Here is a 27,225-nt window from a genome sequence, read left to right on the forward strand (position 1 = left end):
CACACACCCGGCTCTCTGCACCTGGTGCCCTTCCACGTGGATGCAGTTAACCTCGTGTCCTGGTCCTCCTCCGATGGAGTCCAGGTGAGCAGAAGCATGCGCAGAGGTGGGTGTAGCTGAGGGAAGCCCCACCCTCACCAGAACCATCCACGGCTGCAATAGAGGAGCAGGCACCCCTTCATCCTGCCAGGGTGGTCTCGGGCCTGGGACCCTGACCAAGCGTCCCAGGACAGAGGAACGGCTTGCTGGGGCAAAAGCCAGGCTTGCACCGGGCTCTCCCCGCACCAGGCTCGTGGCAGTGACTTCTGAGCAACAGCAGCTGGACAGAGGGTCTCACTCTTCTCCCTGGCTCTGAAAAAAGGGGCATGTCAGAGTGTGCTCACCACCATTGCAAAAAGAGGCTCCTTCCACGATACATGGAAATTCATTTACCGAGACCGATTAACCTGATGCCCGCCTCTTGGTTTCCATGAAGGTGGCTTAAGAACAGCACCTCCACCTGCCTCCTGGAGGACATGTGGCCTCAGACTCAGATGGTTTTCCAACAGAGATGCCTATCAAGGGGAGTCGGGCCTTTTTCAGGAGGCGTGTGAACCCACCTTTGAAAGCCTCTGTTCTGGAAGGGGTTCCCTATTTCCTAATCCAAAAAGCCAAGAACCAGACCATATAAAGGGAGGCGAATGACTGACAAGAATGTGTTGATTCCTTTCATTTGCGTCCATAGGAAACAAAGAAAAATCGAGGCTAAATTTAGACACAACTTCAGAATCCTTCTCAACACTACAAATCAATCAAAATTGGCCTATAAGTTGAACCCTATTTGCCCTGCGTGTTCTTGATCTGTGGGACTCTCCTGGTGTCTACCCACCAGAGAAGCAGCAACCAAGCCCCAGGCCACTGGGTCCTCTCTCGGGCAGGTGTCTCAGTGCAACAGCCCACGACCCCCACTCTCTCTAACACCAGGCCTCCCTGATTCTCTCTGCCACGGCCTGGCAGCGCTGAGCAGTGGGCCTGAGCATGGGAACGGCACACTCCAGCTAGCAACCTCCTCTAAACAGGCCCAGCAAACTTCCATGGCACCTGGATAATTCGGAGGCATCGCCAGGGCTTCTCTGTGCTTCAACCTATGGTTCAATTGATCAATCAATATCCACTGAACACCTTCTGCGGAGATCCTTCACCTCGGGGGTGGGGGAACTCAGATCCATTTGCTCATCTAATAGAAACTCTTAATGGCTGCTTTCATGTTAGGTGTATCAGCTACAAGAATAGAGAAAATGCAATTAAGCGCCTTAAGAAACAGGCCGTGTATTGTATCACATCACAAGCTCAGAGTCAAGTAATCAGGGCTGGTGAAGGCAGTGCCTGGTCACACCTGAAGACCTCAGGTGCGTCCCATCCTCCCGCTCTGCCTCTTTGTCACATCACAAGGCCATCCCCTCATTAGTGAGAGCACTCTCCCGGAAATTCCCAGCCAACTTCCTTGGATCCCATTGGCCTGGAAGGTGATGTGCCAAAGTCTAAGCCAATCACCTGCTTGGGGAAGGAGACCTCTAGGATTGGCTCAAACCCCAGGGGCTTATTGGGCCCAAAGAAGAGAGGGACCCCTATTGGGAGGCCATAGCAGTGCCTGCCCCTCCCCTAACAGGGAACAAACTTAGACCAGGATTTCAGGGACTTCATAGACCCCTAAAGTCTCTCCACAGACCACACACGAAGATGCCCTGAGGGCCTGTGGGCCACACACTGTGTCAGCACTGTGAATTGGACACGGCTCTCCCCTGAAGAAGTGTGCATTCAGTTAGGGGGACACACAGGTGCCTGTCAGGTTCATAGATGCTGGCCATATAAAGATTCCCACCATAAGGGAAAACAGAAAGGGCCAGCCCACAACGGCTACACGCAGCTCACACACGGAGGCAGGTGGCAGGTGGTCCGGGGAAACGTGGGGAAACTGAGTTCACAGTAAGAATGGACAAGATTCCAGGGGGAGGCAAGACAGGCAGGGGGCGTGGCCAACAGACATTCCAGGCTCAGAGAAAGCCGGGAGTTTTTCACATGACAGAAGAGTTTGCAGCTGTGGTTACAGCTAAGCCACTGGACAGGCTAGCTGCTGTATTTGTATTGAGTCCTTTTGATGACAGCATGAATTCTGAGAACAAAGCTTCCAGGCTCTGGCTGTGTAACTAGAACCCAGGGACAAAAATAGCTTCTCCTCAAATGCATATGCGGGGTCCGATCTGCAGCTCTCAGAAAGGGTTTTTGTGTTTATGAAACTTAGAGGGTCCTCAAAAACCACAAATCAGGCCGACAACCGAACCTTTCTGCTGGGCTACTTCCATCATTTATAATATTCTTTTAGCTATTTGGTACTTTCCGAATTAATTTTTTCTTCTCCAATTGAAAAATCCAGTGACTTTTGAAGACGTTTTGAGGTATAATAGAGAGCGATTTAGCAAATTTTACAAGATTGGAGTTCTTAACATGAAAGAGTATCAGGGAACCAAGCAATCTTGAGAAAGTTTCCCTGAGAGAAACTTTATATACACGAGCTCAGGCAATATTTATAAATTGTCAAGTAATGCCACAGAGGATGGCGCTCGCTCGTGTCTTACGTGACTCTCTAAATTGGATTGTTCTACCCTAATACAGGTCAATATGAAATAAATCCTGAGGAGTTATAGATTCATAATGGGTAATATGCATAAATTAAGATAATTAGTTCTATGTATTTTAATATATTTATTAATAAAGCAATATACAGATGATTATATTCCAACTCCTTTACCAATATAAAATGAATTACATTTCCTCATATCTTCCTTTCACCTATATCTACATATATTTATGTTAATTTTTAAATATTGGCAATTAATTACGTCAATATATTGTATCCTACTTGACATTATTTTACATACACTCTGTATACACTGTAATTTTTAATCATCATGTATGTAATATGTCATAGAGTTAGCATTCTAGGACAAAGTAACCATTGTATATTATTGGATGTTTAGAAATACTTATTATCCTACCTATATGCCTCATCATAAGTATAGCTTTCTCTTAATTTGAATTCTTTCATTCTCAGGAACAGAATTATGGGGTCAAAATGTAGACTATCATGACTCTTGATAACAATTACCAAATTTTTTTCCAAAATAATCAAATTTGCACTTCCATCAGGTAGTGAATAAAGGAGAGTGTTGTTTTTTTTTCCCCCTCTAATATTCATTGAATTAGTCCATTGACTTGTATTCCCACTTCTGTGAACTGTGAACTCTCGACCATTTTTTAGAGATTCTGACATGCTTGGAGATGTTTTCAGGCACTTTATGTGTTTTGCACATTGAATCGCTGTCATTTATTACAAGTGCACTTACTGTGACCACAATATGATTGTTCACCATTGTTGTGACTACACGCCAAGCTGCGTGTTCAGCACCTCCCTGACGATGAGCCTGTTGGGAAGTGTGATCCCTGGTCTATTGTTGAGAAAATCCCCATTTTGTCATTGAAAATACAGTTGGGGCTCTGCCACTTACATATTTTGGCCAACATCACAAGGCTAGAAAATTTCAGCCCCAACTCCAGACAAAACCTAACTGCCCAGCAACCGTTCCCATAGCGTTTCCACGGCTTCTTTCCATCTCAGTGCGTTCCAGTTCCTTGGGGGTCTTAGAAATGCGGCTTTCAATTCCACGCACTCATATAAGTCCATATTGTTTTACGTTTTCTGTGTCTCTGTAATCATAGTTACCACTAAGTACACATGTGTTGATTTTACTTGATATGGGCATTTTAGTAAGCCACGATGGACAGTCCCGTTCTTGTTTGATAGAGGAGTTTTGACATCCCTGGATCACTGGAGAAAGGCTGTCACCGGACATGGAGATCTTTTTGTTACACACAGAGTTTGGATTTAGAGGCATTTTTTTTTTCGTAACTCAAATCTACCCATCTTCATTTTGACACCAGCTCGAGTGATATCATTGTCCAGGTGGAAGAAGAAAAATGAGGCTTTAAACAGTTGTGCTTTGGTCCCAGAGTAGAAGTGAAATAAATCTGAGGCTGAGATGACTGTCCCTTGTGTCCTGCTCAGCCACCACTGCCTTTGAGACTGACGGTGAGACCTGGGATTCAGAGGACCAGCTCAGAGACCCCTCCTTGGCTCCTGGGTTTTGTCTGTTGTTTACCTCTGGTCAAGTTCAGGCGCAAACACTGAGCCTTTGGAACAGCCTCAGCTAATCCCAAACAAGCCACTGGCTCCCATCTTGGCACGTGGGCCCATCCTGGTGTGCTGCCCACATTTCAGCCGCCAGCCAAGCTCTGGTTTTAGCTTCATTCTGCAGCCCCAGCGCTGGTGGCTCATACCAACCCCAGGTTATGAGAACCATGGCTCCAGTCAGTTCTCTGAGGTGACAGAGGGATTCCTGAACCACTCAGGCTGTCACTTTGGGATACAGAGTCTTTGATCTCCAAACGTGCTGCTGCTGCTGTCATTCTGAGCAACTCTAATGACACAGGTGCTTATCACAGAATCAGTTCCTGCAATTGTCCTAAACCCAGACATCAGATTCCTGACAGGTGTTTCAGTCTCTCCCCAATGGAGGAGAAGACAAAGGACACTGACATTTCCCCCGGGGTCCTCTTTGTGCCACAGCACTGCCCCTGCGGTCTTCGGTCTTCGGGAGCACAGCTTACACGGTGGTCAAGCTTTTATTTCCTGCTGTAACTTCTTGGAACATGAGCTGGAGCCTGCGTTTCATTTCTGACTTCCCCCCTTCCCCAGAGCCTGGCATCATCTCCACACAGCCTTCTTGTCTTTTATTGCTGCCTGCATCTCCCTGGCTGTCCACACTGGTCATTGCCACTGTTTCCTTCTCAGAGGTGCACATGTGGTAGGGCTGCAGGCGGCTCTGCCCTGCCTGCCTCCCCGGTCCTGCAGGTCCGGCCTGCATGGCTGGCCCCACCGTGGACCTCGTGTGAATGTCCCTTTTGTAGCCCACAGTTAAGATCCCTGGGACATCCAATATAGGATAAGAGTGATGTCTGGTATTTATAATGATGTTGAATGGTGGTTAGGAATGAGTGAAACAGGCTGTGTCAGCTTGCTAGGATCACCATAAAGAGACACCACTGACGGGGCGACTAAAAACAACAGCGATCGATTCTTGCATGGTTGTGGGGGCTACAAGTCTGAAGTCACGATGTTGACAGGGCCGGGCCCTCTCCTGCGCCTGTCGGGGAGGCTCCTACATCGTCACTTCCAGTTTCTGGAGGCCCCAGACGTTCTTTGGCTGTGGCAGCCTCACTCCAGTCTCTGCCTCCACGGTCCCATGGCGCTGTGTGTACCTCTGTCCCATCTCTGCTTACAAGGACCCCAGTCGTGCTGGATTAAGGCCCACCCTAAGGGCCTCATTCAACCTGATGGCATCTTCAAAACCTGATTCCCAAATAAGGTCACATTTATGGGTCCTGGTGGTTAGGACTTGAGGGGGACACAATGGAACCCCTAACAGTGTCCGTCTTTGGCCTCCTTCCCGATCAGTCCATTCTGCACCTCCTTCTCCAGCCTCACTGGGCTCCTTCCTTTCCCTGTCGCCATCCCCTGCTCTCCACCCCATTCAACAGGGACACCAGCATGAGGCAGGAGGAAAACAGGCTCGTGTTGACGTGGGACTCAAAGCCGTTCTCTAACAGAGTGACACTCGAGATGGAGCTGTATGCATCAGTGAGGGAGGGTTGAGGAGTGCAGATTTGGGGAGCCCTGGAAATCATTTCAGTAGCACTTGCTTGGTTTGCTGACACCGACACCCCCCAGGGTCTGCGCGACTTCGCTTCTCCCTGTGCCCCTCGGCGCTCAGCGGGCCGCTGCTCACTCCTTGAGGGTGGAGAGAATCATCAGGGTGAGCAGATCTGAAAACACGACAGGCACAGGCTCCTGCAGACCAGGAGGCTGTGAAGCAGCAGCAGTGGGTCCAGACAGGACCGCGCCACGTTCCCACGTTAATGGAGCAAGCGTGGGTGGCTGCCGGGCAGACCTTCCCGGGCCAGGGTGACAAATGCAAGCTCCACGCGTTCTCAGACTTCTCCCCAGCACCGAGGCTGACACCATCGCTCAGTCAGAGGTGGCTAATTCCTGTAACCTAGAGGGACCTTGAAATGCCCCCAAACAGTGGTCTGGGCGGCACCTGCCATCCAAAGGAGTTGACACAGCAGCGGAATCTGTCAGCTACCCCTTGTTTGGACCTAGGGGGACAAACACCCCTCCCTTCTGTACTGAGCTGCCTTTGACACCACGGCCCATCTGGTGACACATCCCCCCTCCTTCCCGGGGAAGTGGACCAAGTGGAGCAGGAATGAGAAGGAAAGAAGAGACCCTCATTCTAAGCCCAGAGGCCACACTCTTCTCGGGAGTAGGGACCACTTTCCTGCGCCTACCTAGAGATGGTGACACTGCCGCCGGGGCCAGGGCCAGGGCCAGCCTGGATTGCATTGTTCCTTGACCTCTGTCCCCAGCTCAGGGTTAAAACAAAAGCCCGCTGGTTGTAGCTCTTGGCTAGAAAGGCTGGTGGTTAGAGGGAAAGCTGGGATCACTCACAAATACGCTGCTTGGAAAGTATTTATAGTTGGAAGATGTAGTATCGGAGATATTTTGGAATCAGCCCATCTCTTCTAAAATTACACGTATATCCTGTTGTTGTTGTTTTATATGCTGCATTCAAAATTCAAACTAGATAAAGCGGTTGCTCGGTTAACACATAAGTTTTAGTGCCTCCTTCAGAGGTTTTCTTATGAAAAGAGTCATCGTCCTTTAAGTACCAACTCTTTGGCACATCTTTAAAGGTATTCTGTTCGTAACAACTGGTTACGACACAGGCTGCCCTGGTTTGCTGTGTAAGGGAAATTCTTCACTTTTCTTTATTAATCACCCACCATTTATCAGACATGGGAATCAGCATCAGATAACAAAAATAAACCGGCACCTTGGCATTCAACTCTCAGTGCAGCCCTGGACCCGCCACCAACCCCAGCCCCCAGGGTACCTGCCTGGGGTGGGGCATACTTTGCCCCCACGTCCCAGGGCAGAGCTCCAAGCAAACTCAGCAACTGCAAATATGTACTTACTCCCCCAGACCCAGATGGGAAATAGGACCCCCCCCAGTGTGCGTCCCAACCCCAGGCTCGAGCATTAAACTGTTTGGAAATGGAAGGGAACATGCTCCTGCCTGGCCAACATTTTAGCTCACAGGCATCAGCTGGCTGGGGGCTCACTTCCCCTTCCCGACCCCCTTCTGAGGATGTCAGCTGCAGGCCTGCAGGCCTTTCTCTTCCGCTCCGCCTTCCTGCTCCTTGTAGTCTTTGCAGCCCCACCCCCACCCCCCACCCCAAGGCCAGGCCTGGGGTCCCATAAACAATGCAGTCAGTCACCTTAGATCTGAGGTGCATGTGGGGCTGGAACGTCAGTGGTCCGTTACCACTTCCAAGTCCATTCCCATCTGTGACCCTGTGCCAGTCAGGTCCCCTGGGAAGCAGCAGCTGCAGGTGCACAAGAGGCGGGCAGGAGGCTTGTTGGGGGGTCAGGCCTACAAACGACCAAAGGGGAGAAACCAGGGCTGGGCAAGTCAAGGTGCAGGCTGTGATGCAGCCCCGACAGAGCCTTACTGCTCCAGCCCAGGACAAGGTGGGCGGAAGTGCCTCCCGCTCCCGCTGAGGGCAGCCACCGTGGGGGCAGCTCCGGAGGAGCGTGGCCTGGGCTAGAAAGCCCAGTCCAGTGAAGGAGCCAGTAGCTTCTCGACGGAAGAGGAGGTGATCCGAGTGGTCCCCACCCCATGGCTGCCACAGCTGAGATGTGTGTGTGTGTGTGTGTGTGCGCGCGCGCGCGCGCGCGCGGCCAGCTCCCCCAGGTCCAGGGGTTTCCTCAGGTGGAGGTGGAGACTGCGAGAGGCGGAGTCTGCGAGAAAAAAGGAAAAAAACGCATGGAGACATAGGAGCGCTTTTTCAAGAAGTGTCTCCCTTTATTTTACAGCATGCCCCTTTTTATACCGGGCAGTTTAACCATTGTTCCATTAGTATCAGGGTTTTACTTCCTCATAATTCCTATGCTCCAGGGTACAGCTAGACCTTTTCTATGCTAAAAACTAACTTATCCCAAATACGCCCAAATACCTCCACCCTCAATGACTGTGACCAAGGCCTGAGTCTTTACATAATCGCCTAAAGGATGGTTACCATGACCACCCAACGTTTATTCTAAAAACTATTGTCTAAACAGGATCTTAAGATTTACAGGGTGTGTACGTTGACCTTTACTAAGAGACTAGTAGTGTGACTAAAATCACCTTTAGTGCATAAAATATAATTATTGTGATATATCTATTAGAAGGGGTGTGAGATCTTCGTCCTACTGGGGGGCATCCAAAGGTGAATTTAAATTCTTTAAGATATAAAGCAGTATCTGTTTCTCAGTCAGAGCTTCAGAATTTGTCACAATTGCAGTGTGTTTGGCCATGTCAGATACTGAGGCGCAGACGCCTCCTGGCATGTTTGTATCTAAGATCACTCTCCTCCTTGGCGTCCATTTCTGGGGCACCATGAAACATCGCTGAACCAATATACAGCCAGCGCCACTTCTGTCTCAAAAACACAGACAGACTCAAACAACCTTGAGAATCAAACTCAAGGTAGCTCTAAGGTAACCTTTGCGTCTTTGCTGGGACTTTTCTTGAAGAGCAAACATGGCCAGCAACATACTGGACACTTCCACAGTAACACAGTTGCGTGGGGGCCCTAGGGGGTACGCACAGACTTGGCGCCTGGAAGGCCAGAGGGGGCTGGCCTCTGCAGGCCCACGGGCCCGCGGAGTTGGCCTCACAGGCCTCACCTCCCGCTCCCTATCTTCCAGGAGTCCTGGTGGTTCCAGCCCAGGCCTCCCACTGTCCCAGCCCAAAGGAGACGCAGAGGCAACGTGAATCAGCTCGACCGCCCCTTGGCTGCACTGTCATCATGCTTGGGCCTCAGCAACCTGTTAAACATATCCCATCAAAACATCCCTAAAAATAAGGGCTGATGTCATGAGGCTGGCTGATCGACAGCTCGAGGTGGAGGGCAGAAAGGAAATGCGAACCCCCAAGCGTGGTTTTCACACTTGTTTCTTTTTCTGGGGACACTGAAAAGCCAGTTACACATAAATGGTACCCTCCAACTTCAGAACTACCCTGAAATGCTTACTTTCCCGTTAAGATTATATAACAGGAAACTTTTTCAAATTCTGTTTCTTCTGATTTGAATTCCAGCCCGAGTGTGTGCCTTCTCCAAGGCCACACACCTTCCTCCAGCTCCTGGGACTCCGCCCCTACCCCCTCCTCCCGTGTCCTCAGCTGTCAGGCCCATGCGGGGGGTTGGACAGTCACCAGAGCTACTCCCCACCCCCCAGGGAAGCCAGCTGTGCTGTTATCTTCCAAAATGTTCTCACAGATGCTGATCCAATAAGCACAGAGAGCAGCTGGGAGCCCGACCAGGAGGGAAGGCCTTCAGTGACAGTAACAGGGGCCTGGGCCCCAGTGGGCCTGAGCACTGGTCCAGGGGTCAGCGCCCAGGGAGAAGCTTCTAGTGGGCAAAGCCTGGGAACGCGGGAGCTAGCAGCCACCATAATTTTGTGTTATGAATGTTAACACACCAGAAGCTTATAACATGGCCAAGTGGTTATGAGCTCAAAAGCTTTGTGAGAGATTTTCTCTGAGGACTCGTTAATGTGGTCCTTTAATGGAATACTCCCGAAACTGACTCCTTCACGGGAGCTATAAATAGGCTGATAAGTACTTGACAGTGAAGCAGTCCTCCCGGAGAGGGCCCTCCAGAAAGGGGGCGGGGCAGGGGAGGAGGATGACAATGGGACAGTCTGGGGAATGTGTTTCTTGGCATTAAGCACACACGAGCACGGTAGGGATGGCACCCCATCCAGAGGGAAGTTCAACAGGATGGCTGAAGGCACGTTCTGGCTGCCAGGCTCTGTGGCGCTGCCTCCCAGCACTGCCCTTAACTTGAAAAAAATCCCATAGATCAAACCCAGCCGTGAACATAAGTGCTGGCCACCCCACCCTGCCACCCAACCATGAGGCCTGAAGCGCTCGGGCAGCACTGGCTCAGTGACTCACAGTGAACTTCCTGGGCCCCACCCTCCTGCCTATAGCCCTGCTTTGTGCGACGAGCTTCCTGAAATATACATAGTTGAGGGAAATTTCTCGGGATATTTTTGGGAGACAGCTGTTTGTGATTGTAGCCAAGAGTTATGGGTGGCAGTGTCCAAACGGGCTGGGTGAGGACCGGAACTGGTGAAAGTGGGCAGGGAGAAGGCAGAGGTAGATTCCCCAACAGAGCCCTGCCTTATAAACATCCGTGGAGCCAGTGGCTAAATGAAGAAGCGAAGAACAGAATTCTCCACCTGCCCTTTGAGGTGAAGTGGAAGTCAACCGAATCCTAGTCAGACATTTCCAAGATGAAATTTCAGATCCTAAAGGAGAAATCCCTCTTCCCCAGTGTGCAGTCATTCACACGACAACATGTGGTGACATGCAGAGAACGTGCTAAATGTGAGAGCCACGGTTCTTGTACATAATCTGTTGAAGCAACACCCCGAAACTCGGCCAAAAGCGAACCTCCTCAGGCAGGGTCTCCCCTTCCCCGTTGGCTCCAGTGTGCATCCTGAGACCATGTTCCCACTTTGTCCTGAAATGGTTTCACATGGGGAAAATGGGGGTGGGGCGGGGAGGGGCCTTGGATCAAACAAGGTTGGGAAATACATACTAAATTCCTTTCTTGGTAAAAGGCCATCAGAAAGGTGCAGCTCATTCCAATAACATGCAACCACGTATTAGCATGTGAGAAACGGCAGACGGTTCTGCAGTTAAAAAAACCTATTTAACTTAACTGAACCCAACATTTCCAAAGTTTATTTGTCAAAAAGAAAAACCAAAAAGAAAGCGCTTTTTGCAGTGTGTGGTAGATAGAACAATGTCCCCCCCACCTCCACACTGCCCAAACTGCCCCCGCAAAGATGTCCACCGTCCTAATCCCCAGAACCTGTGATTATCTACCACACATGGCAAAGAGATTTGCTGATCTGATTACGAATCTTGAGATGGGAAAATTACCCTGAGTATCCAGGTGGGCCAAATCTAATCACCAGGGTCTTCATACAAGAGGGCAAGAAGGTCAGTCAAACGGAGGTGGGTCCATGAAGCAAAAGTTGGAGTCTTGTTTCTTAAGATGGAGAAAGGGACCACATGTCAAAGAATATGGGTGTTTCTGGGAGGTGGAAAAGTCAGGGAAATGGATTCTCCTCTGAGCCTCCAGAAAGAACGCAGCCCTGCCCACACTTTCTAGGATCCATTGTAGAGCTCTGACCTCCAGAAGTAGAAGAGAATAAATTTGCATTGATTTCAGCTGCTAAATTTGTGGCAATTTGTTATTGCAGCACTAGAAAACTAATACAGTGAGTAAGTATGAATATCTCATATTCAATTAATAGAATTTGGGAAGTTGTGGACATCCCTGCTTCATTGTCAGGCACGAAACAATCCCACCCCCACCCCCCGCAACAAGGCCCCAGGTGCCCCCTCGACTGCTCAGCTCCAGGGCCTGGGGGGGAGGTCTTATTTCTGAGGCTACATTAATGGCAGTTGGAGAAGCACATCCTCTAGTAAATCAGGATATAGTATTATTCACTACTCTGTGACCTTAGAACAGGGACGAAGGGGTGAGCCCTGTTTCATAGCTGTCCAGTACAAAGCTGTGAAAAGCCTGTCCTCAGGGGGAACCCAGCAGAAGGAGGTGAAACAGTGAACACGTGCAAATGCTCTGGGCAGGGGTAATGGATGAGCGGTTAAGAGCGCCTGTCATTGACACCCTGGTGCTTCATTCTGTTTCCAGCACATCTAATTACAGGGACACTGTGAAACTTCCCAGGCTCCTGATGGACCGTTCTGGGGAAGGGCTACCCACAGAGACCTTCAAGGCTTCCTTCCAGGACCAGTTCGAAGTCAGTGTTTGGGGCTAAGAGTCAAAGTGACTGAGATGCTATATGACAAAGCCCTGATGGATGTTTTAGTGTAAAGAAAAGTCTGAGGGGCTGGGATAAAAGCATAGAACCATCCCACCAAAAGTTTTGCTAAGGAGAACTCGCTCAAAAATAAAATTGCTGAAATAGAAGAATAACCCCAATTCTTCACTTCTCATGTGTTGAGTCTTTCATGCAAGAATTCAGTAGCGTAGTTGAAACGCACAGTTCCCTTACTGTTGATTCAATTACAATGTATTGTTCTCCACGGGACCATCCCACCCGGTGTGCAAATGAAGCCGTCTGCAGTTTCGCACACAGGCCCATTGTGCTCTGCCTCCAGTCCTCGCTCTATTGTTCCTTTAGAATGCTCTCCCCCATCTCCAGGCAGCCCAGTCCTGTGTCTTCAAGGCCTGGCTCCTCCAATCAGCCAGAAACAATCTTTCACTCCCCAGAACAAGCTGTCCCGTTCCGATGGCCTTTTACCACATCAAGTATCGGAATTCCATGCATTCTTAATCCCCCTCCTTAGGTCACCAGCTCACTGAGGGTCTATCTTCATCAGGCCTCATTACCTTGCAAACACCAGAAACCCCCTCGGCCTCACTTAATCAGAAAAGGAGATATAAGGGTGCTAAAGTATGAGACTATCGCGCTAGGTGAAATAAGCCAGATGAAACGGACAAGAACCATATGATCTCACTCACATGTAAAACAAAAAGCAACAAACAAACAAATAAACTCATCAATACAGACAACAGAATGGTGGTTACCAGGGGAAGGGTTGCGGGGGGGGAGCGGACAAAGAGAGGGAGGAAACAGGGTCAAATGCAAGGTGACGGAAGGAGCCTAGACTTCCGCTGGGGAGCACACAGATGTCTGATTATAAAGTTGTCCACCTGAAACGTACGTAATGTTACTAACAATGTTACCCCAATACATTTAATTTAAAGAAAAGAATGCTGGTTTATCTCAAGAAGCCTAGAGTCAGATGATGAAGGACCCACCCTTAGGACCTCATTGTAACGACTTACATCTTCCAGGCCTCTACTTCCAAATAACGTCACATTCTGAGGTCCTAGGGGTTAGGACTTAACGTTGGTTAGGGGTGGGCGACACAATTCAACCCATAGCATTTAGTAACACAGCCCTAATTTTGATTTGAGTGACAGTGTGGCCAGTTAAAAATACTTGTCTCCATACTTCCCTTTATCTAGAGATGGCCATGAGACTCAGTTCTGGCAAATGAGATATAAATAAAATCTGGTGGATGGGGCTTCTGGAAAAAGTTAGTGTAATTCTTCACGATCCCCTTCTTCCTTCCTGAGCACAGATGTGACACAGGAAAAAGGTAAAGCAGCCATCTTGCCACATGACAGTAGAAGCTGCATACTATGGAGACATTTGTGGCTGTCACAACTAGGAAGGGCCCTACTAGTACCAGTGGGTCAAGGACAAAGATGATGCTAAACATCCTGCAGTGCACAGAGCAGCCCCCGCCCACTAAAGCGTTACCCCACCCCAAATGCAACAGGGCCGAGGTTTCAGAAAGCCTGGCTAAAGTCACCATTGACAGATTTTTGTTACATGAAATCCAACTGATAGACAGGGAGTACAGCCCAAGAGAGAGAGAACCAGGAATAGGAAGCCATTGGGAATTATGTTTTATCTTCGGTTTTCCAGAATCCCCCATTCTCTCCTTTCTGTTTCTCTCTGCAAGTCTGTTCTATTCTTTTTTCTCTGTTGACTGAGGCTCTTTGCTTTTCTGTAAGTACACAGCCAAAGGTAACATTCCTGTCTGTCTTGAATTTACATGTCCTGAGTTCCAGCTACTAATAGGAGCTGACATGTATCTCTGAAACCAAATTCCTGGTTTCCGGAATAAAAAACAAAATTGATCTGCCCTAAATAACGAATTTGAGTTGGGCTCCATACCAACGCTGCTCAGCGGAAGCAAGTTGTGTGTCTAAAACGAGGCTGCTGGGTCCCTCCCTTAGGGAGTGGTGGGAGAGGCTAGAGAAGGCAGTTTCTTAAAACTGTTTGGAAAGACTCAGTCGGTGTCTCCTTCAAGGAAGGGACCCATTTTTTCTGTTTTGTATCCTTCCTAGCATCCAGCACAGTTCCCTGCAGACAGAAAGGGCTCAATGAACAAATAACGAGTAGTTAAGAAGACACAGAAATAGCAAGATGCTCTGGAACGAAGGACCTATGTCAATATGCTATTTATCTAAGAGTCCCAGGGCACCACTACGTGGTTAGGAAAGAACCTTTTCCCCATCGACACAAAAAAGGTTAAAAGTAAGTGTCCTCCACACACACCTACCCCAAGTATATTTACTCAACTTTTTTCTGGGTTTCCAGAATTCTTTGATGCCTATATATTGTACATTGTACGCATATTTAGTGTACATTTTTTCATATTACTATTAGGACCTATTGCTTTAAATGTAAAGGTTCTTTACCTGGAAAAGTATCCGCATTTGAATAAAAATATACTGAGGATATTATCTGAAAACAACTAACACACTGTTTAAAAATATATGTGTCCTGAGCCTCACAACCTTTTGGACACTTGGTGACTTGTCCAAATGCCCACCCCAGCTGCCGTATTCTTCTCCAACTCTCTTCTTCATCCCCACAGCTCTAAACCATTGGCCCACATCATCAGCCCTGTGGGGCCAGGACTCTCCCCTCCCATCCTCTAAGGCCATCCTCACAGCACCTCTCCGAACTGGTCTGCACTTTGTCCAGTTATCAGGGCCCTGCTAATTAACTGACTGGTTGACCTGATAAACGCCTTCAAACAAAGGGGTTTCTAGCTGGATAATGTGATTCCTTTCCCAGTCCCCTGCCCCCAGCCCCTGGAGTACGGTTTGTGTTTTAACAGGAGCCTTCAAACAGCATAATCTAATGACTGAGTGGTGGCAGGTGTTCCATTCACTGACACAGGTCACTGGGGAAGATAATTTTGATTGAGGGGACTTTGTCAGGGCCCACCAAACCTTAACGACATCCCCGTGCATTGAGCACCTTGAAGTGCTGGGCCGAGCACTAATAAGCAGTAATGCATCCTACGAAGACCAGGAAGGTGGACATAGTACCTGCAATTCGCATATCTGAAGAAAAGGGTCATAGGGAATAAATAATTTTCTTGGCCAAGGCCACATGGAAATTCAGGACTGGATGTGAGCTACGACCCAGGTCTGTGTGTGTGTCTGTCTTGTACCCCAGGCAACGCTTGCACCCTCCCTTATACCCAGCTGGCTTCTCGGTGAGCTCTACAGCAGCCCCTTCAGACATAAACGTGCATGTCCCCCATCCAGTCCTAGAGGGGGTCACAGTATCTACTTCCAGGTCCCGGGGGAAGGCCTCTGTCAGCATGGGCCTCCTGGGGTGTCTCCCTGCTTGTCTCCTGTTGACTACCCTTGGAGGACCTGACTGCCTCCACAGTCATTTCCGGTATGCATTTACCGAGTGAAGACTTGCTAAGATGTTTAAGGAAGAAAAGACATCACTCAGAGCACTGGAACAGACTCACCATTGCCGCACCTTCTCTCCTACCTTTGTATCCCCATGACCAAATATGAACAAGCTTCTGAAATCTGCAGCCCAGGAAGACTCAGTGAAACTGGGGGCCACTGTGCCTACAAGCTCCTCTTCTGTTGCCACCTTTCAACTCTCCTAAGGAAATCCACAGAGGGCATCCTCCAGCATTTGTGTCAGCGGGCTCTGAGCCCTGTGGGACTCTAGAATCAAAACCCACAGTTGGGCTAGAATCTTATACTTTATTTTCCCGAGAAATACTCACATTGAAAGAACTTTTACAAATAAAATCATAAGCATATTAGAGTTAATTATATACTGTTAAATTCATTGCTGTGGCAAAAGCCTGGGAAAATGAAGAACCTTTTTCTAATTAAAATAAACAAATTTCAGGTCACCTTTTTGCTTTACTTTTCTAAGTGAAAGTGAGGCACACTCACATTTCAAAACATGCTGCCAAACACCAGGTAAAAAAAAAAAAAAACCTAAGAAACACTTAGTAAATTGGGATTCCTGACCCTTTCAAAACATCTTCAACAATGAATTTCAGCCTGTGCTTTTTTACCAGAAAAGCTCAAGGGTTTGGGGGTTGGGGATGGAGATGGAAGTAAAAAAAAAAGAGCTAAGGATACACTCTCCATCCTGTAGTTGGAAATATGGCAAGAGTCAGAATATCTGAAGCAAGAAATGAACCACCATCTTCACTGAGTCCAGTAGCAACAAGCTCAATTCTAAAGCCTGCGTATTTAATTCCACAACTGCATAGGCGGGTTTGACTTCCAGCATGTGTGTCGCCTGCCTGTCTTATGTAATTTGCATAAACATTTCAGAAATGTGAGGGTGTGAAATATTAACAGCTCTCTATGTAATTATTAAGGGATTTTTTTTCAGTGTAAAAAATTGTTACTGAGTTTAAATAAAGGCTGAGAAGGACATTTCATTAGTTCCTCTTTTTTTCTTTCAGAGCAGTGGGAATCAAAATGTATAACAATGGAGGTCTCATTGATGAAGAGCGATAAGGCTACGGTTCCTGATTATGGCTACAAATTCTTTAAATAGCTACCATAATTAATTATTAAGAGAAGTAGCCTTCTTTTCCATGTGGAAGACTAAAATTGTGAGAAAGAGAAAATATAAGATGTCAGTACATGATCTTTTAGGGCACAAGGAGCTTTAAATGGATTCATGTTGGTCAGCATTTTGGGAGTGGAGATGTCACTTTTGAGGAAGTGTCTCCAGGAGATGTTTTTGCCCTCAAAAAGTCATGATAAAGAGAGGGCTGTTCTTTCTTTCGACTGGTGCTGTTGGGCACTGGGGGACAAGGAGGAAAAATCAGACACTCACTCTTGTATTTCCTCTCTGTGGTTCGCAGACATAGATCTGACTTGCAGAAAAACGTACCAGATGCAGGAGAGATTGTCTTGCAGCAACACCGAGGGGTCTAGACGGGTCCCCGAGGGGGTAGCACACCAGTGTTGCAAAGGGTGCAGGAAAGAACATGGCTAGCTAGATTCGTTTCCTTTTTTTGATTCTTGGGAGGCCGACTTTCATTTCCCCAAAGTACATGCAGAGTTGGCATGGGGCTCCCAGCCTGGTCGGCCCTGGCAGATGCTGTGGACAAAACCCTGAGACTTGGAACTAAGCTTTCAGAAGCACAAAACACTGCAAACTCCTACAGACTTGGGGTACCATTCCTCGTGGCCACACATTTCCGAAAGTGTGGACCGATCATGGAGCCCATGGCGGGTAGAGGGCTGAGTGACGAAAGCAGGAGCCACAGGGCTTGTGTGTGTGCATGCGCGTGTGCACCAGTGCTGCTTTGAACAAGCTCACATCTGTGTGTGTGGTGTGTGGTCTGTACTTTGTTAGCAAGAATAAAAGTCATGAAGGCTTTCGAAGGCACTTTGGCTGGACATGCAGCTTTTTAAAAATTTCCTGCCTGGCTACAAATGTCCTGAGGAAGTGAATCTCCACTTGCTGATGACCTCATTTCCACCGTTTCTCAACAATGTGGCCAGCCCTCAGGAGGAGGCTTACTCAGCCAGTCAGTGGTGGCTGAGGGCAGTGGAAGGTGCTACAGGCGAGGACTGGAGCTGACACTTCCTTTCTCCGCTGTTCCACGTTGCACCCCAAGTCCACCCTGCAGGCCTCCAGCCCCGCACACCTCTCCAACCACGAGGGATAGTTGGCAAAGTCATTCCTAAGATGACACATTAGGGCGATCACCATTCCCAGATAACAAAGAGCCCAGGTGGACAGGGTTCAGCTGACAGGGCGGGGTCATTAATTATGTACAAAGACCAGAACTGTGACAGTGATGTAGGCTTCCTGTGATTATGCCATGGAAACTAGTCACCCAACAGAATCAGCATAATATCTATTATTGATGACGTTTGCCAAACTAGAGATAAATCGGTGCTTTATCCTGACCCAGTGACAATGATAAATGACCGTTATTAAATCAATAGATCAATCCAAAGCCAATAAGGCAAGACATCCAGAGGTCGATCAAAGCAATATCCTACCACAAGCAGCCCAAAGGTCAGCTCGCCACGGAACGGGAGCTCAGAACACACCAAGACAGCCTGAGCGAGCAGAAAGTTCAAAACCACTTTCCTTTCTCTGCTCATTTCTTTAATTTCAAAGAAAAGTAGAAGCAAGCCCCATCTGCAGTTATATACGTTGTATACATGAAGCATAAGAAGCTATAGGCACCGCAGGACCCCCTGGAGAGATATACTCCATAATAGTCAAGTCTTCTCACGCACAAAGCGCCGTCCCACACGTTTTCCGTCTCAGCCAGTCCTCATGGACTTGGTCCTCCTTTTGTGGTTGGTATTGTCACCATTTTACAAATGAGAAACTTGAGGCTCTTGGGGCAGTTAGGTGACCTTGCTGGAAACAGGAAGGAGAATGGTGGAGCACAGGTGGGTGGGGAGCACGGATTCCCACCCCTGGAAGGCCTCAGAGGTGCCCCAGGCGGGGGTGTTCCCTGCTGGGGCCAGGGGAAGGACAGCTGCAGACTGAGGTCAGTGTCCCTCCTCCACCAGCTCACTCTGCACCCGCAACCACACTCCTGATCCTGGTGGGTGGGGTTGACGTGTCCCGAGTGCATGGCTGATTAGATACCCACACACAGCACATGTGCGCACACACGCACACACTCATACCCACACAGTCACACACACAACACACGTGCTCATACATGCAGTCACACAAACACACACTCACAAACTTACCCTTTTACACACACACACACACACAGACACTCACACACACACATGACACCAGGGCCATTCCTGGCAGCACCTCAGTGAAGGCTGTAGGTGGCTTTGTCCCCTCACCCTATCCTGACCTGCTCAGTAGGCTCAGGTCACCTGCAGGAAGTTAAAACGCCATGACTTTTCACACAAACACTGAGAAAGAGAGACAGCGAATGTAAGCAGCAGGCATACATGGCAGCATTGAAGCAGGAAGAAGGGCTAGACTCTGAGAACGGCCCTTCTGTGTATTAAAGAGAAACAGACATTTACTAGGGATTGGTGGAGCTTGATAAGCATGGCGACGGGCTGATCGTCAAGGAAGAAAGGGAACTGCTATGAGAATGTTCTTTTAAAGCTTCCATCTGCAGAAGAGCAGGTTTTTGAAGTGGGGCTTGGGTTTCCCAAGCATAGTCTCTGCTGGGGAAACTTAAAAGCTTTTCTGATAGCCTCACAGAACTCCTAGATCAGGGCCCAGCGTTGACATGTACTTCTATACCCTCAGCCAAGCCTCCCATGAAGGGTCTTAGGTGTTTCTATCTGTACAGTTAGTTCAGACTGACTTGAGTGACTCTCAGGCTGGTGGGTCAGACCCTGGGCTGAGGCAGTGTGACAGAAGCCCTAGGTGGACAAGCACCCCGCCCCCCGGCCCACCCCCAACATGAGTGGAGAGGTCCTGCCAGAGGAGGGCTGGCCATCAAACCATTGCCCATGTAAAGAAAAACCAACTGAACAAACTAACATTGTGTGTCATTGGGCACTCATGTGTTCAAACAACGGGTAGGGAAGAAAGTTTTTCCAATAGCACTTTACCAAACTCCATGTGTATGAATAACATAAGAAGTTCTTAAAGACACAGAGCTTATACTCTTATGAACCCAAAGTGCTTACATTCATGTCAAGTCCAGAAAACAAGAATTACAGAAACAGAAGGATGCATGTATATATTCCATAGTTATTCATGAATGTCAGGGAGTGGCTGAAATAGCTGGAGTGACTCGGAGTCCTGAAGGGAACTTGATTCAAAAGCTTCGTAAAGGCATGTGATGAGGTGTGGGAGGAATGCGGGTTGGTGTCCAGGAGGGAGGCAGGCCTGCCCAGGAGAGCTCACCCAGCCACTGGACGAGCCTGAGGCCTGATGCAGAAGCTAGGTGGCACTTCATCTGCGGCTTAGGTGGAAGGAATATGTGGTGCGGGGCTGCAAAGAGCATAATTAAGAGTTGTAAATTTCATCTGAAAGGAAATGAGAGACATTGAGGCGTCTACGGAACATGGTCCCTTGGCCTGGAAGTTCTGTGGATGCAGGATGGGGGCTGGTGAAGAGGCTCCATCTAGAAGCTGGGGATTAGAGACCCCCACCCACTGCGTGAATGGAGGTGGAAAGCGGTAGCAGAAAGCAGCCTGCTTGGCAGGTCAGAGATGGGCTAAATCTCAGAGACAAAGGAAGGAAAACTCACAGAAGACCCACATGTTAGTAACTACAAGGATTATGGGAATAAGATCATTGAGAAACAGGGAAAGATTACAGCATGAGGGAAACTTAATGTGGACTTTGGATTTACATACGTTTCGCTTTAAATACTAGTGGGTTTCTAAGTAGACATTTTCTACCAAAAAAAAAAAATGATAGTAATGTCTAGATGTAGTCTGGAAAGCACAGAGGAGTAAAACAGCCTGGGACGTGCAAGGTTCGGGAACTAGATACACCCACATACTGTGATGGAAAGACTTGGGAGCAAACGACCCCTCTTCAGCCACTGGAATGAGTCCAGCCTGGCGCCACCTAACCTACCAGGAGGGACACTTGTGTTCAGTCTGATTCAGTACGAAAATGTTGAATATTGCACTGAAACCAACTGGTAGAATGTCACAAATGTATTGTTCTTGTCTACCAAACATTATTTTAAATGTCATGTCTTTTCCTTTATTTTATTTTTATTTTTCAATAATTTGTGGGGAGAAATAATGTCAGATGTACAGAAAAGTTGCAAAGACAGTACCATCTCATTGTCACGTTTCTTCCTTGGTCTCTGCTAGGTCACAGTTTTTCAGTCTTGCCTTGTTTTTGGTGGCTTGACAGTTTTGAGGACTACTGGTCAGCTATGTTGTAGACTGGCCTTCAATTTTGTTTTTTTCTGATGTTTTTCTCATGAATAGACTGCAGTTCATGGGTTTTGGTTGGGAAAACCAGAGATAAAGTATCATTCTCCTCACTTCATATCAAGGGTACATACTATCTACATGACATATCAATGATGACATTAACCTTGATCACCTGACCAAGGTAGGGTTTAACAAGTTTGTCCAGTATAAGTACTTCCTCACCCTCCTGTACTCTATTCTTTGGAAGGAAGTCACTAAAACCAGCCACAGTCAAGGGCAGATGGTTGGGGTAAGGAAGTATCTATGTAAAGTATTTGGGATTCTTCTGTGAGAAATATTTGCCCTTTTGTTTCTATTCATGTATTTATTGAGTCATTTATTTATGTCAACATGGACTCGTGTAGGTTGATTTTACACTTTGAGTTAGAATGCAGTACTACATTATTTACATTTCTGCTCCAATCATTATAGCTTTGGCCATTGAGAGCTTGTTCAAGTTGATTCACATGTCCCTCTGATATGTCTACCCCTGTCCTTATGTTATTTGAACACGCCCTCACTTTTTGCTCCAGCCTCATCTTGTATTTTCCCTGCCCCAGTCCTAGAATGAGCCATGTCTTCAAGAAACCCTGGTCCCTTTTATTGTAGAATTGCAGTTAGAAGCCAAGATGTGGGCCTGGATATGTTCAAAGCTACTGGAATGTCCCTGTTTCTGGGTCCTCCTAGCAGACAAAGGTAGGGAATAGTTGTATGTCCACTAATTCATACACACACATATCTATACTTATTTGTGTATCCATCTACCTGCGTCTATACTAAGCTAAGCATGACCCTAACCGAGTACCCTCCTCCCTTGTACTCTGTGACTTCCCTCTCCCAGCTGTGAGAAACCTGGCTCCCACCATCCACCACACATTTACTTATTTGCACTTGTGAAGCTGTCTCAGAATTGTGAACCCACACCCCACTGAACACGTTTATCTATGCTTTTGATGCACAAAGTATTCACGTGTTAAACCAGTGCACAAGGAATGCTTGGAGGAAATGTAAAGGCACACGAAGGAATTGGGGTTCCAAAGGAGCAGTGGGCTAGAATAAGAAATCCAAGTAAAAATATGAATTAACAAGATACACAAGAGTTTGACAATGAATAAGTGACGTACGTAGAGAATAACAGAGATCAAGTTTAGCAGTAATTTGTAGGAAGGGGAAAGGGATGGACAGATCTGTTTGACCACAAGCTCGGGGTATGGCTGTGCTAACAAAAAGATCAATCGAGAGAATCGGCACTGATCAAAGTAGAATATTCCAGCCGAGGAGGGAAAATGCACTCTGGCCTACGTACAGGTCAGACACCAACTCTACAGGTGCCAGCATTTATATCCATCCTTCAAAAGAATGCACAGGAGAAGAGGCAGAGCCATGAAACAGAGATAGGATCACACTCCTAAAATACGAGCAGGGATTAGATGTACCCTGTGCCACTCCAGAGGACAGAGCTAGGACCTGGAGTCTGAGGGTCATTCCCAAACCGATGGGGCTGAACAAGTGGGGAGCCAGCCACCTACCCCGTGCACTCCTGCCTCGGGGTCAGCATGTCCAGCACAGTAAAGACCCAGGGGACTGGAGGGCCAGGCTCGAGGCCATATCCCAGAGAAAGGTCCACGAAGAGGCTGGGACAGTCCAACAGTGCTGCTCATGACCAAGCTTCAGTGAGAAACAGGATGAGGAACCAGAGTGAAGGCGGTCAGGACAGTGGAGAGCCGGAGCTGGAGCAGGAGGCCCAGGGACATCCCCGGGGACGTTCAGTCCCAGCGGACTGCTTGCCTGCAAGTCAAGTCCGGTTGAAGGGCGCCGAGCAAAACGGGGCCCGTGAGGACAGTAAGAGGAAGGCAGAGTTTGCTTGATTAGAAGGAAAACTTTCTAACAATTAGAGTTGTCCAAAAATAAAACATAATCTCTATCCAGGGGGGGCTTCAAACAGAGTCCATCTGGCAACGTTGGTGGGTGTGGCTGCCAATGACCAACTAATGCAGACATGCCATGGCTATAAGAGATTAACGGGGATGCTAGGAAGAGGCCCCTGGGGCTGTGCTGGTTTCGGAGGGCAACAGAGCCAGGGCAAGCTGACAGGCTCCCTGAGGAAGAAAATAATGCTAATCAGAGGTTCAAGATGCCTGGGAGGGAATAATATGCCGTGACACAGAGCACTGGAAATGTGTTTGATTTGATGTGGCAACGGAAGTTCATTTTGTGCTTTCCTTTACATAGGTATTGTTTCTAAACAAAAACAGATCATCTTGAAAAAAAGACCCACACACTACATTGTGCCAGGAGGCCAAGATTTTAATTCTGACTCAGAAGCACACTTCCCAATAAATCAGGAAAGGGAGCTTGTTCAAGCCACGGGGCTGCTCTGAACCTCGATTTCAATCCATAAAGAAAGGGATTGGGCCTGGGAACTTCTCAGGTCTCATCCAGCTCCAAGCGTTTTTAAAAAAGAGATTCTGTGATTTAAAATGAGACTATGTAAATTGTTACTTTCCAAGAATGCATTTGAACCCCTTTGCCAAGCTTGGGTAGGGTTTCTTTACCATCTTTGTTAGTGGAAGCAAAATGGATTGAAAAACACAAGCATCTGACTTCCCACCAGGGACGCAATTCAAATAGTGGTGAGGAGAAAAAATATGAATGGATTCAAACCTTACAAATAAAGGAACTCAAAATGTCAACTTAGATCTGTCGCAGCTCTCCACAATGTGTGCCATTAAAGTGACCAAAATGTGCGAGAGGTGAGACTAGACATCATGTCAGTACGAGTTTAGAAAGGAATACAGCCGCACAAAGGCCAGCGCTATTTTGGTTTGCACATGGAAAGACATCCTGTCATGGGATATTATATTCTGTGTGGGCACCTCAGAGCACAGTAACAAGACGGGCTCCTGAGGGATGAAAGGAAGACGGAAAGCCGAGAATTGGCAAAGAAGTGAAGAGGCAAGTGGGTGGAGCCCAGAGCCTGGCGCCTCCAGGGAGCTCAGCAAAAGTTGGCTGAACGAATAACTCAGAACTAATGGTGGAATGGAGGGGTACACAGATGAGGAAATGTTTAATTTGTAAAATGTGAATAAATAAATATGTCCAGGGTGAGACTAACCCAATCTGATCCTGATATTTATTTGCATGTGTACATGTTTGCAAGTCATTCATGAAAAGGTGTAATACCTGAACCAAGCTTCTGAGCAAAATATTTAGATAAATGCAGAATGACAAACAGAAAGCACACATGGTTCCCAGAGGACTGTGAAATTATTTCCCAGCAGGGTTACAGGCAGCCCAGAGGACAATGGAAAATCATCCTGGGGAAATCCCCAAACCCTCTGGTAGAAATCTATCTTCTCAAAGAAACATGCCCAGGAGTTAGGCGGAGCTGTCAGGGCTCATTTCTGTGTCTCCATAGTCTGCATTTTTATCCAGCACTGATTATCCCAGTGGCCTGTGGGAGAGGAGATGTTGGTGATCTCAGCGGTCCCACCTGACCCTGCATTTCTGGAGTTTGCAGGAGACAGTGTAATTTAAAATGAAGAAAACACTTGGGTTGGGAATCTTTTGCTCATTCTGTTAGTCGGTCAAGTCAGCAAACTTTCTGAGCTGCAAAGGTGGGTAAAAGACTAAATTAGTAAGGGAGTTGAAAAAGAAAAGGCATGTCCCTTTGAAACTCAAATCACAATATAAGGAGAGGAAAACTATACAAACAGAAAATGTATTATAAAAATGGCAGCTTCCATAAACATTAAAATTACAAAACAATGAAATATCATGTTAAAACAAAACATTCAAGAAAACAAAAAAACAATAAAGAGGTATACGGAAATGATTTGCAAATAAGGTAAATGATTATTAGACATTTGGGGATGACCAAGGTGCATTCAAACACAATTGAAGACTTTGTCCTTGGGAAGAAGTTGGGAGGGTAGACGTGGGCCTTGGCTGAGCGCCTTCCAGGATCCAGCTCACTGTGTGTCACCCCTCTAACCCTGACCATCCTGAGAGCCGAAGTGAGAAGGATTACTTCTAGTTTGCAGATGAGGAAACTGAACCTCAGAGGAGTTAGGTCACTTGCCCAATTTCCCATAGCTCATAAGTGGAGACTCAAACCCAAATTGGGCCTCATAGTGTACACTCTTCCCACCATCTCCACAGCCTTGTGATTGGCCAAGTAGATGTTTAAATGTGTCAGCTTTGGGTAACAACAAATGAGAACTCATGAGCTCCAACTCTGGAAAGCTCTCTAAGGAAGATTGCAAAGGCAACACTTTCTCAAAGAGCTCTGTTGATGGAGTCCACGCTCACTGTCAGGTCAGCCCTTATTTTTAAAGAGTTTGCCTTTCTCTTTTACACAGTTCTCTTCTCCTGCAATGTCCTCAGGCAAGACTAACCTTAGGGTTCAGGGAAAGCCTCGTGTGGAAGACGGTCATCGGTGCTCCCAACACACTGTGAACCACACGGAGGAAGCGGGCATGCCTCCGTCACCTGGGATCCATCTGCTCCCTTTCCCAAAGATTTGTCCTAAAAATCAGAGATTGGGAGTGAAAATTTCAGAAAGGACTGCTTTACATTTGTAAATTGTTTTTTTCTTTGTTACTTTGGGACTAAAAAGGCCATCAGACTCCACAGACAAGTACTCTCTCCCACAGAGAGAGAGAAATGAGGCTGCTGGCTCCATTCTGTTCCCTGTCACCTTTCTCCTTCCCCCTGGAGAGTAGGGCTATATGGATAATTAATCCTAAAAATGAACATTTTATCTCCTCCAAGTGGGAATTTGCTGCAAGCATAAGGTTGAACTTGAAGTCATTTCCGTATACGAATGTCATGTTGAAGAGCCTTTAAGGTTCTGATAACACTATATACGATTTTCCCTTTGAAATATCAAGTTCTGGAGGTAAGACATAGGTCAAAATGCAGCTCTTCATTATCATGGTTCCCGGATGACTCTGTGCTTTGGTCTCTCAAGTCTTCCAGAGCCGGAGCTGATTAGTCAGAGGTCAGATCTGATTTCCAGTCTTGACTATATGACTCAACGTGATATGGGACAAGTCACTTAGCTTCTCTGTGCCTTAGTTCCAGCTCAAAATCTAGAAATTCCATGATTCAACTTTCAGAGATCTGGCTACAATGCTTTATATATGACATTCTGTATAAAATACACACAGGTAATTAAATCTCACTATTTGTCAAATGAATGAATGAATGAATGAATGAATGAATGAATGAATTCCGGTCAGGGCTCTGTAATAGTTCCTTTGCAAACCTTGAAAGAACAATCAAAGGCAAAGCTCAGCATCGAAACACTGGAGACTTTGATTTCAACTTGTTGTCAACCGAACAAGTTGAAAAATCTTAGTAAGAGACACTTGAACCTTTTAAGTATCATCTTGTGGTAATAATGACCTCTCATGCATATTTATGCACTTAGCTTTATAATAACCACTGGAAAGACTGGTTCCCCCCCTTCCCCAACAAGAATGAAGCTATGCGAAGCGGGACAAAAATATTGCAAGTTCAAAGGTCCAAATAGGTACAATGCAAAAATGTTGGAATTTCTTCCACAAGTAGCAAGCACCTTAGTATTTATTGACTCAGGGAGCATGTGGACACTCAACTCATCCTTGAAAGCCGTCAAATGCTTACCTCCCCTCCAGCTCAGCATTCTTGCGGAGGAACGCCGCCGGCCCTGCTGAAGTGTGTGCCGTTCAGTCTGGCTCAAGACAGGTAATATTTGGAGATGGAGAAAACTGGCTGGCGGTAGATATCTAACAAAGAATTCCAAACAGACTCCACAGCCAGGGTTGCTTTGCAAAACCTTTTTGTTAAGTTACTCAATGTCATTCATTACCCTCTGAAAGTGAAATCATATGACCCTATTTCCTCAGTAAGTTAATTATTTTGTTTCTTTGAATGAGGCAAAACACTACTTTTATTGTTAATTAATATGCTAAAATTAGGTTATATCATTCAGAACATGTGAATTTGAATTTAGTACTTTCAAATATATTTTTTAAAGCTGGTTAAAAATAAATGCCTTCAATGTCTTTTCTTTTTCCAACTGAGCATAAATTTCCTTCCTATGAAATTTCATTTCTTCCTGCTGTTATAAATGACATAATGCCACTTATTTTCCAAAGGGAGGGGAGAAATAATAATGAGACATTCAGTGAGCATTTCAAAATTCAGATATTTAACAATTGAGGAAAAGAAAAG

At 47.0% G+C, this 27,225-nt stretch overlaps 1 long non-coding RNA gene across 1 annotated transcript; it reads right to left on the minus strand.

Moving 5' to 3' along the window:
- LOC109394303 (uncharacterized) lies at positions 1-26,764 on the minus strand. The gene is made up of 4 exons (XR_002126423.1): positions 26,656-26,764; positions 25,404-25,533; positions 7,435-7,589; positions 1-351 (listed from the first exon to the last, which is right to left on the minus strand). It is a non-coding gene; the product is annotated as an uncharacterized LOC109394303 (long non-coding RNA).
- Positions 26,765-27,225: the final 461 nt, after the last annotated feature.

The sequence above is a fragment of the Hipposideros armiger genome, unplaced genomic scaffold, assembly GCF_001890085.2.
Source record: "Hipposideros armiger isolate ML-2016 unplaced genomic scaffold, ASM189008v1 scaffold_418, whole genome shotgun sequence".
NCBI classification, from domain to species: domain Eukaryota; kingdom Metazoa; phylum Chordata; class Mammalia; order Chiroptera; family Hipposideridae; genus Hipposideros; species Hipposideros armiger.